The sequence below is a fragment of the Crocuta crocuta genome, unplaced genomic scaffold (genome assembly GCF_008692635.1).
Source record: "Crocuta crocuta isolate KB4526 unplaced genomic scaffold, BGI_CrCroc_1.0 scaffold167, whole genome shotgun sequence".
Taxonomy (NCBI): Eukaryota; Metazoa; Chordata; class Mammalia; order Carnivora; family Hyaenidae; genus Crocuta; species Crocuta crocuta.
In genome coordinates, this window is record NW_027532406.1 from 12,690,554 (window position 1) to 12,708,439 (window position 17,886).

Below are 17,886 nucleotides of genomic sequence, written 5' to 3' on the forward strand. Positions count from 1 at the left end.
TGTCCCCTGACTTCTTTTAAATGGATGTGCATGTATGTGGAAAACTAATTCCATTTATTATAAATGACTTATCTTTACCCTTTAAGATCCGACTAAATAAATTTTTCTAATATTTATTAAAAATGGAAGCTGCCTTGAGTTAGAGACAATTCATCTAAGGTAGGTTAAGCAGTCAAGTATTTCCTTAGGCTTATGTTCAGCACCTCAGTCACCTACTGAGAAGTTAATTAATTCAGTCCAAAATGAAATTATAGGGCAGTTTGATGCAATTTATGTTAAATGCCAGTTGCATGTAATCACCTGTGTTACCATGAATGAAGGGCAACTGTACTAGATACAGATAGAATGCTGTACCATGAACAAAGAGAAGTGCTTTGGCAGGAAAATGTCTGTCTCTGTGGTCAGAATTTATCAAAATCCTTGTCTTTTTAAAGAGTGAGTTTTTGAATAGTAATTAAACTTTATGACCATTTATGCAGGGTTCTATTAGGCTTAAACTATAAAGTAGACAGAGTTGACTTTGTGCACTTAGATTTCAAAAGCATCACTATTTTTGAATGTTTACATGTTTAATGTAACTCTGCTAATAATAGTTCTATGAAAAAAAAAGTTTATCTGGGATCATGCATATCTTTAGTTAACGCTAGAAAGGGCATTACCTTTGAAGTTTTAAAAGACAAGATTTCATGGGGCGCCTCCGTAGCTCAGTCGGGTATGCGTCCGACTTTGGCTCAGGTCATGATCTCACGGTTCATGGGTTCGAGCCCTGCATCGGGCTCTGTGCTGGCAGCTCAGAGCCTGGAGCCCGTTTCAGTTTCTGTGTCTTCCTCTTTCTGACCCTCCCCTGCTCATGCTGTCTGTCTCTCAGAAATAAATAAAACATTTTAAAAATATTTAAAAAAACATAAAAGACAAGATTTCATTTGAAAATATGGTAGCATGTGTTATTTTCTATAACATACTTGTATAATTGGCATTTTTGTAATATTTATTTATTTATTTATTTATTTTGAGAGAGTGAGAGCTTGTGCAAGTGGGAGAGGGGCAGAGAGAGAGAGAAAGAGAATTGAGCAGGCTCCACAGTGTAGAACCCCGCGTGGCACTTGATCTCAAAACTGTGAGGTCATGACCTGAGCTGAAATCAAGAGTAGGAGATTTAACTGACTGAGCCACCCACGTGCCCCTGTAATTTTAATTTTTTATTTTTTATAAAAAATTTTTTATGTCATTTATTTTTGAGAGAGAGAGCACAAGCAGGGGAGGGACAGAGGGAGAGGGGGACAGAAGATTAGAAGTGGGCTATGCACTGAGAGCAGCAAGCCTGATAAGGCGCTCGAACTCACAAACTGCAAGATATGACCTGAGCCGAAGTCAGATGCTCAACTGATTGAGCCACCCAGGAGCCTCTCATTTTTATTTTTTAATTAAATGTAGGTCGACCATCTGGATTAAAACGTACTCTATTATGGGTATATATTTTTTCAAGTACCAACGATTGGTAAGGAAGCCACGATCATGTGATTAAAATTTCTATACATTAAAAGAACTGGTTTATGAAGACATTTGCCAGCTTTTTCTTTAGATACCCCTCTGCACTAGATTGATAGAAGTAAACTCTTGTGAAATCAGTTTAATCAGAGAAAGATACACCCAGTAGCTGGTGCTACTTATTATAAGACTAATATTTGATAACCTATGTGTAACTAACAATCATTAAAATGTTTTCATATGATCCTTCTTATAGGATACTCTTTTAAAAATCCACTGATATAACCTTAGTTTTAGATTATTGATGCAGAATTTGTCCAGAGCTTTAGGTCACTCATAATAAATTAGGGACCTGGGATACTTGGTTGCTGTAGCCACAAGGAGGCTCCTTATTTTAATGTACCTCCCTCGGTGCTTAATTTATACTCATGGAGCTCCTCAAGGGAGGGGGAGAGGAATGAACAACCCTGGCTCAATTATATTATTTCAACATTTTATTTCTAAATATGAAGCGTGGCCAGAAATATTTAATATTTCATTTTAGAAAAAGCTTCCATTTCTCTGAGGAGATTTATTACAGAAGTATTTTTATTTCTCTGAATATCGGAAAAATACCAATCCTGACATATTGATAAATAGAAAGTTATGGAAGATCATTCCAAATCTGACTGAAAATTGTGTTTTAAGTCACAGCAGTTTGTTTTCAGAGATGATAATCTCTTGATGTAACTACTAAAGGAGGGATAGATTGAAAAGATCCGGTCTATACATAATTACGCCATGCCATAAATATGATTCGACATTATCAAAATAGAATGTTTTAAACAAAAAGCAGAATCAGACCTATAAATCCAAAAGACAAACTGATGGTCGCTGGAGGGAAAAAGCCTGGGGGCATGGACAGAATGGGTGAAGGAGAGTAGAAGACACAGGCTTCCAGTTACAGGATGAGTAAATCACGGGAGTGAAAGGCTCAGCATAGAGGAAGCAGTAGTGATGTTGTCATAACGATGTATGGAGACAGGTGGTGGCTACACTTGTGGTGAGCACAGCATAGCGTATACACTTGTCACGTCACAATCTTATACACCTGAAACTGATTAGTGTCATGTGTCAACTATACTCAAAAACATTTTTAATAGATTTTTTGTTGTTGAAAATAGGTACTTTCCTGATTGTTGTATTTTTATGTTTATTTACTCAAAACAAATTTTCTCCCTGTTTTTGTGAGTGGATATATTTTTGTTGAATTTAGCCATCTTAATAAATGCTTCTTAATTAGTTGTGGCAATTCTTGTTTTACATCAAAGGGGAGAGAGTGTTAAGGGTTATCCATCCACTTACCTCGAATATTAAAATACGTTCATTTATATAAAAAACTATAGATACATATATTGTCAAGTCTTCATTCCAGATATTTTCAATTAGTTTTTAAAGATTCTTTTGAAAGCATTGCCCGTGCTGGCAAAATGGAAGTGCAGACCTCTCCACAGCCAACAAAGCATCCCAGCTGTGCTCCAACCTCCCCCACCCTGCTGGGCACATTCCTGCTGTTCTCAGCATGTGGACCTTGCCTCAACAAGTTTCTGCTTGCTCATCATTTTTTGTGCTATCCTTTCTACCTAGAGTATCTTTCCTCCCTCTCTTCTCCATGCAATCTTCCCTCAACCCACAGCCAGAAAGTTTCATTCATTCTTCAAAATGGTAGTGCCTCTAAATTCCCCAGGACTCCATACCCTCTCCAGTCTCTCCACCTAGGTAGTTCCACTCCTTTCTTTGTGCTTTATATCTCTATGGCCCAAGCCCTTGTTCATAGTGTCGTGTTCCCCTGCATAACAAAGTACCATGAACTTAACAACTTAAAACAACATGGATTCATTATCTCACTTTTCTGTAGATCAGAGGTCTAGATGGGCTCCACTGGGTTCTCTGCTTGGGATCCCACAATGCCGACATCAAGGTGTCCACCGGGCTGGGCTCTAATCCAAAGCCTCTGGAGAAGATTTGCTTCCAGGCTTATTCCAGTGTCCGCAGAATTCAGTAGTCCCTCGTGCTTATGTATTGGCCAGGGGTTACTCTCAGCAGATGGAGCTCACTCTTCAGTTGTTGCATGTGGACCCCTCAATCTTCAAAGCTAGCAAAAACTCATTAAATCTGGTGCATTAGATCTTCCTCATGGAGGAGTTGAATCCATTGGATTCAAGTCTGACTTTTCCATCCACTACCAGCTGGGAGACCTACTCTTTACAGGCTTATGTGAGTAAATGCAGCCCACCGGGATAGTTTCCCTTTTGATGATTCACGGCCCACTGATTAGTAAACTTAATTACATCTGGAAAAATTTCTTTTGCATTTAATATCACGTTATCAAGGGCATGATATATCCATAGGGCAGGAAATCTTGGAGTGACATTTTGGAATTCTGCCTACCATAAATTAGAGAGATTCTTCAAGGACAGGGAGCATATCTTATTGACCTTTTAATCCTGTCATAGTGAAATAATAATGAAGGAATATTATTGGGTAATTATGTGTAGGACATTGTGCTAAATACATGAATTAACTCCCTAGCCCACTAAGCAAATGTTGAACACTTGCCCTGGGTCACACTGCATGGTTGCTGAGAGTATGGCTACAGATTAACTTCTATCTCAACATGACCTCATTGTATGACTTGGGGCCTTTTTTTTAAACCTCATCTAATTTGTTTATGCTTTTTTTCTTAATCTTTAATGTAAAAGTAGTATTTGCCTCATAGGATAGTCATGACTATTAAATTAGATAATACATGTAACAAAAAGCTCAGGGCCTGGCATATAAATTCTTGTCTTATTTCTATAGTGTGACATATCATATTGTAACAAGCTTAAAGAAAGGAATGAGAAGACATAGCTGATATACGTACATGCATTCATATATTCTTAAAAGGACTTTAACCCAGCCCCATGTTTTACTTCATGTGAACATGCTGGACATACAGTACAGAAGAATTTAAGAGATACCTAAAAATGTATTCAAATACTTATGGTCCCTATATTAGAACCCTATGTTAGGCACTATTGGAGCTTACAAAGTTAAAAAGAACACTTATTCTAGAGCAGTTCACATTCTAGTTTATAGGACCACCCATAAGGTGAATTACTGTTTGAACTTGCAGTCCATGTATCTAACACTAATATATCTATGGACAGACCTTTAAAACAATCCCTATCTACCATCAGTGAACTTGAGGAATTAGTTGAAAAATAATACATAAAACAAAATTAGGCGATAAAAAAAGTATTCAGTATAATACATATAATTTTAATTATGAGAAATCAGAGAGGGGTATGAGAACTTTGACAAAGCAATTTTTCAACAAGTGCAAAAGGGTATCATTTTACTAATAAAATTAGGTAAGCAGTGCAAAATTATACTCTGAATATCTTGGGACAATGTGAGAGCAAATTATAGTAGGAAGATTGTTTAAATCTAGGAGAAATAAGGAAAATAGAAGTCAGTTTATCCAGTAGGTTCCTGGAGTTTAATTTTACAGCACTCAAAGTTAAGGGGGAGTGTAGTCATGGAAGTTGTGGAAAGGAATGAATCAGATAAGGCAGTGAGCCTATTTTTAAGGTAAAATATAGAACATTCTAAAGAGACTGGCATGGCTAAAGTAAAAATGGCAGTACGGGAAAGGTAAGATATGTTGGACCACCAGCCATGAACTTGAATGTCAGTTCAAGAAAACAAGACAAACTTAAGTAAGAATAGTTAACATCAGGAATAGAGTTGGCAGAGTTAGTGGAAAGACTATGCAGTTTATGAGTTGGGGGAATTGGATTCTAGTCCTTGGTTTACCATTAACCAGCCATGTTGCCTGGGCAAACTATTTACTCATCTGCTCAGCTTTCCTTTCGGCAAAACCACTGGAATGACTGTTGGTATTTGTCACATACGAGTCTAGAGAAGACCGAGGCTCCTAAGTTGATACCCCTAGAGATAGCAAACAGAGGGTGATGCCAAGAGAGTGAGGCTCTGGCCCTCCCTCGCCTAATTCAGCTAGAGATAATCTGTTGATCTGTCTTCTGTTTTAACCCTTCAGGGTGGTATCATAACAGTCACCATTTTACAAACGAGCAATTTAAGGCACAGAACAATTAAGTAACTTGCCTAAGGTCTCATGGTGAGTGAAATAGGATTTCAACGTCATCATTCATGATCCAAAGTGAGAGTTCAATATCCTCGTTGTACTACCAGCCTCTAACAAATGTGAAATAGGAAGGAAGGAAGGAAGGGAGGGAGGGAGGGAGGGAGGGAGGAAGGGAAAAAAAGAAAGGAAGCATTAGGAATGAGTTTTGCTAGAGTAGCCTCCAAACTTTTTCCCTAGTGTTGTGGTTGCTTGGTATATCCCTTTGTATTAAAGCCCCAAATGAAAATCCATTTCATTCACAGAAAGATCCAACCTGTAGTATTCTGGACATGATGCTTGGCCCTTGGAGGCCTTCAGAAGGGACCTGGTTTTGGTATATGTAAACCTTGAATCTACTACTAAGCTGTGGAACTCATTTTAATGTAAATATGAAGGGTGAGAAAAGATAAATTCCATCTAAGGAAATCAGGGAGAAGTATTTGAGCCAGGCCTTGAAAAATAACAACAACAAGCTGGGGCAATTTATTGAAAGGCTACTGGAATCCAGAGTGAAGGAAGCCTAGGAAAGATTGGGCAGAACAAGTCAGGGTCTTCAGCAGCATGAAGATTGAAAGAAGAAAGGCATGTTCTCCTAGACTGTTAGAATAGTCTTTTAGAGTAGTGACTACACACACCAGCATATTAAAACTGTTTAACATTGGGATTACAAAAATAAATCCCATAAGTTAACATCTAGAACTGTGGTTCTAAGCCAGGGGTGATTTCTTTTCACCATGGGACGCTAGACAATTCCTGGAGAGCTTTGATTGCCATGCCTGGGAGTTTGGGGTGCTGCTCAGATCTGTAGGGAAGAGGAGGGATGCTTCTAAACATACAGCCATGTTAACAAGTTTTGGGCTACGCAGATATGGGAAAGGGCTTTCTGAGCGGAGGAAATGGAACAGCAGGGCAGGAGCATTATGGTGGTTTACAATACATCTACAGATTCTTAGATACTTCTCTTCAAAGGTGGACCCTAATCTCCCTCCCCTCTGCTTGAATATGGGCTTAGTGATTCACTCCTAACCAACTCAATATGGTGGAAGCGATGTCATGTGATTTGTGAGGCTGGGTCATAATAAGGACAGTTACACCTAAGCACTCTCTCTTGGATCACTCTGAGGGCAGCCAGCAGCTACACTCACACAGTCCTGGAAGAGACCCACATGTAGAAGAACCAAGACTTCCTCCCAACACAAGCATGGGCTTTTGAGTGAGCCACTTTGGAAGCAGATCCTTAAGCCCAGCCATGACTGCAGCCTCCTGAGAAATTCCAAGCTGAAACCAGCCAGCGAAGCCCTTCCTAAATTCTTGACCCACAGTAGCTTACATACAGTAAGATAATAAATGCTTCTTGTTTTAACCAGTAACTTTTGGGTGATCATTTGTTTCCATAGCAATAGATGACCTTAAAAAGCACAAAAATGTAGGGTATACCGAGGGCTTGCAATGGTTTAATTGCATATGGTGGGGGATTATTGAGAAATAGGTGGACAGGGCAGTGGAGACAGATGATGAACAGCCCTGAATGTCAGACCGACGTGCCTTCCATTTTGTTTCTGCAGAAATCTGCCATGTGGGCTTAGTACATCCAGATCACGTCTGACTTAGTCTTTGTTAGAGCAGTGAGTGCAGGGGTGGCTGCAGTTGGTATTGCGGAGCACACTCGCCATGTCGCTAGAAGAAAAGGAACAGTAGCCTGTAGGTGCCTCCACTACATGTTAAGTCCATGGACAGTAGGGGCTATTTTTTAGTCAAGTTTTATCAATACAAAGGTGCTGGGAGGATTAAGCCTCCCTTGGCTTTATTAAAAAAAAAAGAGAGAGAGAGAGAGAAAGAGAGAAAACTTCTACCGTGTATCCAGGTCACTAATGTGACACCATTGACTCTACCTACCAGCCTCCTTGGCAAGGAGAAGGTGACACTTTAAATTGATTCCAGCTGTGATATCTTAGCATGACTGAGTTTATCAAATTCTCTTTTCAGTCAAAGGGAAGGAGAGGCCTGAAGGGTTGTGAAGAGTGACACAGGTGAACAGATTAAAAGGAGGAAACATTCAGGGGCCCAGGGCAAACCTCACGTACATGTGTCCATACCAAAGGTTCTGAAAGGAGTCCATGATTCCTACTCACCTCAGTGNTAATTTGTGATACCAAATGTGTTTTTCAAATAGTCAATTATGAGAGCAAAGCTGACATCATCCCCAAATGAGTCACTCAAAGTTTCTTCAGGAAATTAGAGTTGTGTGCCCAGTATCCTTCAACACCTTTGCTATATCATGCAGCAAAGCATCCCGAGAAATTAAACTCAATAAAAATTCAGAGATGTGATTCCACTGTAGATTGATTTCAACCCAAATCAATTACTAAAATAAAATGCTTAGAATGGAGAGCCCAGAAAATGTTGGACTAAATGTACCACAAGCCTTATAACACCAGTGAAAGTACTCTGTTATTTAATATTCTGCCATGAACTTCCTGGGAGTAGTGGATAACTAGTACTATTAATGGAATTGGGAAAACACAACATGAATTCGGCCAACACTTTGCAAGTCCCCATCACATGTGGGACGCTGCTAGCTGCCTGGCCTTGTGAAGATGAGGATGAAGGCTATCCTCATGGAGGATACAGGGATTATATCTGTCTGCATGATAATTATAGATTAATTGGATTGATTCATGGGGTTTTCATTGCAATGTCAGAAAAAGACTCAAGTAAGTTTCTGTTCAGTAACCAGAATGAAAACGACAAGTATACAATGCTATGCTTTTGTTTCAGATTCAAACCAAATCTCACGTAGATCTTTTAATATGTAAAACAGATCACAGTGCAACTACTCTGGAATGGAAAGGGAGTGAGGAGCGCATGGCCTCCACACCCAGCTTCCTACCCATCTCCCTCTCTCAGCCCCAGAAGCTTCTCTGTAGGACCTTGGGGTTTCTCACACCAGTTTAAAAACTGTTGGTCTAAGGCATTCCTAGAGTTCTAGGTGCTGCTAGACATCCCAATTAAGAAGCTGATGAGCTTTAATTTTTTTTTAATGTTTATTTTTGGAAGAGAGAAAGGGAGACAGCACGAGCAGGGGAGGGACAGAGAGAGAGGGAAACACAGAATCAGAAGAAGGCTCCAGGCTCTGAGCTGTCAGCACAGAGCCCCCATCTGGAGCTTGATCTCATGGACGGTGAGATCATGACCCGAACTGAAATTGGACATTTAACTGACTGAGCCACCCAGGTGCCCCAAAGCTGATGAACTTTAGACTAACTCCTCTTTTTCCTTTTTTCAATCAACTGGACTTCTAGAAACTTATAGTTTGACTGCTCAGTACTGAGTTACTCAATAGACGAAACTAAGCAAATATCAGTCCAACAACACATACACACACATGAGAGACAGAGGGAGAGAGAGCAGATTTTTCAATAAGAAAAAAACTAAAACTATATTAATTCCAGCACACACATGTTAAGATTTTATTTTATGGAATGGTATCATACTACTGTTTTTAAATTATATAAGGTGGAGGGAAGAGGGCATCAAAATCTTCAGTGTCTCCCAAAGGCTTAAATCCTCAACAATTAACCCTGAACTAATTCCTGGGACTATGAATTAAGGAGAGAACATATCTTATTAACCCACACATGTTTTCCTCCCACGGGGCTAACACCCACGTCCCCTATTGTGCCAACTCCCCATTCCCGTTAAGAGAAACAAGAATGCCAACATGTCCACTGTGCTCTTTTCCTCCATGGTCACAAAGTCTCCACACTTGTCCCCTTTAAATCCAGAGAATGTTCCCTCATCAATTATGTTTCTAGTAAATTGTTCACTTGACTCGTCCTTCTTGAACAATGTAGATATGTAGAGAGGAACTCTTTTCGGAACCTCACAATATCTAAATGCATTAAGTAGAAGCTTCAGCTGAAATGTAGACTGTTCCCCTAATTGAAACGAGACAAATACAAAACACACACTTACATGTTAAGAGTTGGTAAGGATGAGATCCCTGAGGAAAGGGAGGCAGGTGCAGAGTAGAGAAAGGGGAAGGGGCAATGGCCCAGCCCCCTCCCTCAGTCGGTGCCATCTCACAGTCTCCATCCAGGGTTGTGCTGAAGGCACTTCGCCTCAGGTTGACTCTCAGTGGCGCTGCCCTCACTGACTGGCCTGAGGCAGAATCAACATAATTCTGCTATGCCCCAGACCCATAGGACCTTTTTCAGAGTGTCGTTTCAAGGATTTGGTGAGAAACTTCCTATAAAGTTATCTGTAAAGTTCCAGGACAATAGTAAGCGTCAATAAGCATTAGGTGCTAAGGCTGTTGTTATTGTCCCACCACCTGAAGTTCTAAGCACGAGAAACCTTTGGCGCGCTCTGTAGGAGACAGCCCCACCTGGCGTGGCTGCAAGGTGAGGATCCAGTGGTCATGTGCATCTGCAACATGAATTCTGATGTTAGGTTAACCTGGACTCTTCCTAAAGGAACCAAACCAGGAGTTCCTTCTTTGGGGTCTCACTGCCGTTTGAAAGCGAGACAATGTCCTTGCCAGGAGCTTTTTTTGAATCAGAGCCAGAAGAACTGATGCAATCAAATGCTCATTTGCTTAGGACACAGCACCCAAGTGCCAGTCAACCTGGAGAGGCTGCCGATCAAAAATGTGAGTTTTTATTTTTACAATGGAGGTCTTATTTAAGAATAATTATAGAAGCAAGGGATGGCAAGCTAAATTATAAGATGAAGCAAGAGTCATCTGAAGTTGGCACTGAAATCAGAAACGTGGGTGGAAAGTTAATTAGAACGGGGAGGCAAAAGCAAGAGACAAGACATTAGCAAGATTTACCAGGGATCTGGGGGTGCTGGTGGTGGCGAATGGTCCTGCACTGAGCATTGGCCAGTTAGTGGTGTACCAGTTAAATCTGACAGATGTTTGACCTATGAACATTGGTAAGATTGCCAATGAATTTAAGGCATAAGAATATCTGGTCAAGCCTATACTTTTATTTAACTCTCTTCAGTAATTAACAAAGCCTATTTGTTTTCTTTAGCTCCATCTCTGGTTTGAGATCATTGTTAAATAATTATAGAATACAAATAGAATATTAGCATCTTGGGTGTATTTGGTTGTTGAAAAACCTTTCTCTAGAGAAAACATAACTTCACAATTGTACTTCAGGCTGGGGCGGAAGCTCAAAGGCACTCTACGTTCACCACCTTCCAGGGGTAGAAGGCACTCCCTGCTGTCCAAAATATCTATGGATATCTAGCCTCTATGTGACAGAAGTTTTGTTTGGGGGTTGTAATAAAAAATGTACATTGTTTTTTTAGAACACTCAGCCTGATTTCTTGTAAGTTCTGGTTCTAAGAAAGACCTTACATATAGAGATGGCTCATCTTTCCTGAGACTTGCAACTTTTTCCACTGACAGCACTTTGTGATTCTGCGTGGTGGTGATTTTCTGGGTTTCTCCTTACCTTTGTGGGACTAAAGGTGATTTTTTTCAAAATAATAGTCATCAACTACGTAATTTCCAGAAACGGATACAGCCAGTGACTTCCAGATTCCTCTTCACATAGCATCTCAGATACTTCATTACAGTTACGCCAAACTTAAAATACAATGTGGCATTTCTGTGGCAGAATATAAGCTTCATGAGGGAGAAGACATGTGTTTTCTTCTTGTATTCATAGCACCTAATACAGTACCCGACACATAATAATGGCCTTGGAAGAATTCTTAAGAGGCATGGATTGAACATTTGTTAGAGCTGTCATTGTTTATTATTTTTCATTCAGCGTGTACCAGTAACTTTCGTTTAAAAATGCCTGCTATTTAGACAGTCACTTCATTGTTCATTAGTACATGACTTTGGTAAGTATATCTTCTGTGAAGAGAAATAATTTAACAAACTATTATGGCATTCAACACTGATATTTCAGTTACTCAACTAATCCACCCACTGATAGAGTGAACTTTGAATTAAATGCTTTGAAGAATAAAGTCAAGTAAATCTTGATAAAAATCAAAGGCTGTGGAAATCTTGTTTGACAGAAGGCATGAACAAAAATGCTAAAATGAATACTGTTTGGGGAGAAACACTCATTCTCCGGCAGACTAAATGAAGAGTAATAGTTCAAGAGTATCAAAATGCCTGTGTGATCAAAAGGCAGAAACAGCTTCTTTTTAGTATGTCTTAATATTTCAGGACTCATAATATCCTGCCTACATGAGCACCTGTCTTTGTGGTAACTCAGAAGTATTTGAACACCTTATCTCATCCAACCTCATATTTCCTGTGAGGTAGGTAAGTGCTGAGAGCTCTTGGTGCTGTTTTCAAGAGGAGGCAAGTGAGTTAGAGAGGCTGTTTGCACACTCCAAATTTCACAGAGGCCTGAGGAGGAAGTGAAGGTAAGAATTCGCAGTTAATTCAGTCACAGAAATCTTTGTCAGAGCTTGAAAGGACATTGCCAAGACCCTGGGCCAACGAGGGCTTTTCTGATAAGATTTATTTGTGATGACTTGATTCATTTCACCAACCACTCAAATTTAATGTAATTTTCTCATTACAAAAGTAATACAGGATGTAGTACTACATACATACATATGTGTAAAACATGGTACCGAATGGTATTAAATTTAAAAAGAAAAAAAATGTGTATTACTCCCTCCCTTTATGCACTGATGCCATTCTTAAAGATACCCATTATGCAGTTTTTAATGTGTATTTCCAAAAATTGTCCATGTATCTGAAAGCGTGTGCATGTATACACGTACACACATATGTAAATGCCATTAAAAGTTCCACTTCTTATTAAATAGCTGCATTTGGAAGTTCAATAACCATTCCAAACTTAACATGACCTTCTACTCTTCTCTCCTGATCCTGATCTTCTCAGTTCATCTGCGGAATACAAACTCCATCCTTCCAGTTGCTCAGATCAAAAACCTTGACATCATCCTTGACTTACCTATCTTCTCCTTACTCTATGTCCAATTTGTCAGTAAATCTCCTTGGATTTATGTTCAAAATATGTCCAGAATCCAACCACTTACCACCTCTCCACTGCCTCCATCCTAATCCAAGCTACCATCATCTATTGCCTGAATTATTACAATAGTCTCCTAACTGGTCTCCCTACTTCTATTTAGCTTCCTATTGTCTATCCTCAGTGTAACAGACAGAGGGATCCCATTGAAAGACAATGTAAAATACAATGTGTATTCTGTTGGTGGGAATGTAAACTGGTGCAGCCACTCTGGAGAGCAGTATGGAAGTTCCTCAGAAAGTTAAAGGTAGAACTATCCTGTAACCCAGCAATTGTACTACCAGGTATTTATCCAAAGGATGCAAAAATGCTGATTCTAAGGGACATACGCACCCCAATGTTTGTAGCAGCAGTATCGACAATAGCCAAAGTATGGAAAGAGCCCAAATGTCCATCAATTGATTAATGGATAAAGGAGATGTGATATATATAATGGAATATTACTTGGTGACCGAAAAGAATGAAATCTTGCCATTTGCAACAACTTGCATGGAACTAGAGTGTATTATGCTAAGCAAGATAAATCAGAGAAAGAGAAATACCATATGATTTCATTCATACGTGGAATTTAAGAAACCCAACAGATGAACATAGGGGAAGGGAAGGAAAAATAGGCTAAAAACAGAGAAGGAGACAAACCATAAGAGACTCTTAACCATAGAGAACAAACTATGGGTTGATGGAGGGGAGGTGGGTGGGTGAATGGGCTAAATGGGTGATGGGCATTAAGGAGAGCCCTTGTTGGGATGAGCAATGGGTGTTATATGTAAGGGATGAATCACTAACCTCTATTCCTGAAGCCAATACTATGCTATATGTTAACTAACTTGAATTTAAATAAAATCTTTGAAATAAAAATAAAATAATAAAATAAAGTAAAATAAGATGTGTATTTCTTTTATACTCAGAAACTACCCAAAGGCTATTTAATTTGGAGGAAAAGCCAAAGTTCTTACAATGACCTACAAGACTCTAAAACATCTACTGACCCTTTACCTCTCTGCTGTTATCTCCTACTATTCTTGGGACTGCTCATTCTCTCTACTTCAGACATACCAGCCTTTTTGCTGTCTTGAATGTGTCAAGCATATTCCTGCTTTGGGTCTTTTGCACTTGCTATTTCCTCCACCTGGAATGTTCTTGGCCCCATTTCCTTCAAGTTTTAATTTAAACGTAACCAGCTCAATGTGTCCTCTAGCCACCCTACTTAAAATTGCAACTCATACTACACCCTTCCCTATGTTAGTTATCTTCTTAGAATTTATTTTCACTGACTTATCTTAGTTATCCATCTCTTTGAGGTAGACTGTTTCCAAAAGTGACTACAACATTAGCTGCCATCTCTTATACTCTTTTCTGAGGTGATATTGCCACTCCCCAGTCAAGAAATAGTCTGTTTCCCCTCATTTGGATCTGGGCTTCTGCCTTTGATGTTTGGAGGACTTCCTCTTGGAAGCCAACAGACAAGTAAGAAAAGCAACTACCCTGAGGCCACCAAACTAGCCAAGTGATGAGAGACCACATATGGGTAAGTACCAAGGCTCCAGACATGTAAATAAAACCTTCTTGAACTTCCTAACCTATCATAGCCATCAGCTGAATGGAGTCAAGTGAAGGACCCAGCCAACACTATATGGAAAAGAGCTGCCAAGCTGGGCCCTGGATTCCTGACTGAGCATTGTGAGCAAATAAAAGCTATTGTTTGAAGATATTATGTTTTGGGATAGTTTAAGTTAAGCAGCAATAGATATATAAAATATTCCTGTACTAGAATGTTAAATTCTGCGAGGTCAAGGATTTTTATTGGTTTTGTTGACTGCTGTGTCCCCAATGCCTGTGGTAGTGCTTAGAACAAGGTAGGTGCTCAGTAAACATCTGTTGAGTGAACAAATAAATAAATGAAAGGGAGAGAGAACATGAAGAGAAAATTACTATGGATATGTGTTTGTTTCTAATGCTATGAAAGAATCGGATATGGACACTAACTATGGCAATGAGAAGAGACATTAGAGGCCACTAGCCTGGCCTGCAGGGCCAACTATCCAGGCTAGCCAGGGCACAGAGGATACTCAGCACTACACATCAGGAAAACCAGGTTTATAGTCATCGTCTTCAAACTTTTTATTTGAGATATCAAATCAATCTTTTAATAAACCAAGAAATCTTTTACGATGAAGTTTGTTTTTCTAAATATAAAAGTAACACAGACATGCAAGTCTCCATTTTATCCTTCTGTTAACAGTTCCTTTGGTAGTTCATCTAGAAGATATCCAGGCACAAGTGGGGCCTTAAGATTCTCCCTATTTTGTTCCTTGCATTCACTCTCCATGGTATATTAAAGAGAATTCCCAGAATGTATCTAAAACATTTTTTCCCATTTACTGAATACTTATTATGACCATGGCCCATTTAATCCTCATAATAACCTTGTGTGGTAGGTATCAATATTATTCCCATTTCATATGTGAGGAAATTGAGGCTTTAATAAGCAACATAACGTGTCCAAGGTCAAACACTTTGGAAATGGTAAATTCAAACTCTTAACTTCCTCCTCTACCACCTCGGTCACAGATGTCAAAGTCCTTATCTTTAAGTGCTGCATTCTTATACTCCATTGCAGTAATTGGGCTAGCAATTTTGAAACCATCTTCTATGCACTCTAGGCTTGAACAAGTGATAAATATACTGAGGATAATGGGATCCAGATTTCTCACTGTTGGGCTACAAGTATGAAAAGAGGAAGATTAGAATATACCCTGCATTGTTGGATTGGATTTGGAAGTATCGTTATTCATTCATTTTTATTACATATCTGTATCCTAGCTCTATCCACTGGGAAGGCCTTGTATATAATTACATACCAGTAACAGTGAGTATGCCTAGAACCAACAGTGAGGTGTTGGTTCTACACACTCTTCTCCACTCAAGGAAATCAGAGTTCTTTGTAGAAATGGCTGATACAATTACTGGGATAGGGACAACATGAGATGAGTCTGGAACACCTTGTTCCTCCAGAAAGTATGGAAGCTGGAACCATGTGAGCAACAGAATAAAGTAGTATTGGGTTATAACACAAAGTGTAATACATTCCAATATAAATAAATGACTGGATAAATAAATAACAGGAGAAGAATTCCAATATATCTTCATTTATAATTTATGTAGATATTCCCTTCTTCAGGAGGTGGAACATAACTCTCCAGTCGTTAGGCTGAGGCTAAACATGGTGACTTCCTTCCAAAGAGAACAGTACAGAGAGGAGGAAAAAGAGAGTAACTTCACAGTGATGAAACTTGGCCAACACTACCTCAGCCAGGTGAGCTCTTTGACTTGACCCTGTGTTTCTTTGACATACCCCCAACTACTGTATTTTTGTTTGAGCACTTCCTTACTTTGTAGGACCACAGACTCCTCTAGGCTTCTCTGTGCATTTCCCGCCCCAGTCCTAGAATCAGCCATTTCTTCAAAGAACCCTGGCTTCTTTTATTGGTGATGGTGTTAGAAGCCAAGATCTTGGCTCACTGTGCTCATGGTTACTGAGTATCCTTACTTCTCGATCTCTCTGTTGACAGAACAAGAAAATAGGAAGGCATGAATGTATCCATAACCATAAATATTTCTGTAATCATGTGTTTATAGTAAGTTAAACATTACGTATCTAGCTCAAAACCATTACCAGTCTAGCCACTTCCCCTGGATTATTATAGCCTCCCAGGCAAATAGTGGGAAACCTGGTTCCCACTTCCACCATCAATTTGCCTAATTGTTCAATTCTAGTGTACACATATAGTGGTGGCCAGTCTTTTTCATTTTAATCATTTTAATGAGTAGGTAGTAATATCTTACTGAGGTTTCAACTTCCATCTTCTTAATGATTAAAGATGTTGAACATCTTTTTATGTGCTCATTTGCCATCAGGATATCTTCTTTGGTGATGTATCTGTTCAAATCTTTCGCTCCTTTAAAAATTGAATTGTTTTCTTCTTCTTAGGTTTTGAAAGTTCTTTATATACTCTGGATACAAGCCCTTTACCAGATATTTGTTTTGCAAGTATTTTATCCCAGTCTGTGGTTTTTCTGTTCATTCTCTGGACAGTGATTTTAATGTTGATGCCATTGATTTATCAGTTTTATTAATTTCATGAATCATATTTTTGGTGTCATATCTACAAAGTCTGCCTAGCCCAAGATCACTGAAATTTTCTCCTATGTTTTCTTATGGAGGTTCTATAGGGTGTAAGTTTCATATTTGGTCTGTCATCCATTTATAGTTTATTTTGTATATGGTGTGAACTATCAAAGTTCTCTATTTCTATATGCATATCCAGTTATTCCAGCACCATTTGTGGAAATGACTATTCTTTCTGAACTGCCTTTGCACATTTGTAGAGAATCAGTTGCCCATGCATTTATAAGTCAGTTTGGACTTGAACACTCTATTTTTCTCCATCGATCTATTTTTCTGTCTTTACACCAATTCCACACTGTCTTGATAACTCCAGCTTTGTAGTAAGGCTTCAAATCAGACTGTTGTCCTCCAACTTTATTCTTTTTCTGAGTTGTTTTGCCTATTAGAGATCTTTCCATATGAATTTTAGAATCCGCTTGCTAATTTCTACAAAATTCCTTCTGGCATTTTGATTGCGATTTCATCTAATCTGTAGATTAATTTGAGACCTCAAACAGTGAATTGGGAAGTATGACATCCTTTTCAATTTTCTGGAAGGACCTGTATAAAATTTGTATTATTTCTTATTTACATGCTTTATAAAATTCACCAATAAAACTATCTTGGCCTGGATTTTTTTTCTTTGAAAGTTTCTTTGAAAAAATGTAATTCCTTTAATAGATACAGACGTACTCAGGTTATCTATTTCTGCTTGAGAGAGTTTTCATCATTTGTGTCCTTCAAAAAACTTATGCATGTGATCTATGCTGTTAAATCTGTTGACATAAGATTGTTTATAATATTCCTTATCATTTTAATATCTGCATACTCTAGTGGTATCACCTCCCTCTCTCATTCCTAATGTTGATTATTTTTTATTCTATTAGATTTTCCTGATCAGCCTGGTTAGAGATTTATTAATTTTATTAATATAAAAAAACAGCTTTTATTTTATTGATTTTCTTTATTGGGTTTTTGTTTTGTTTTGTTTTTCAAGACCATTGATTGCCCTTAAATTTTCT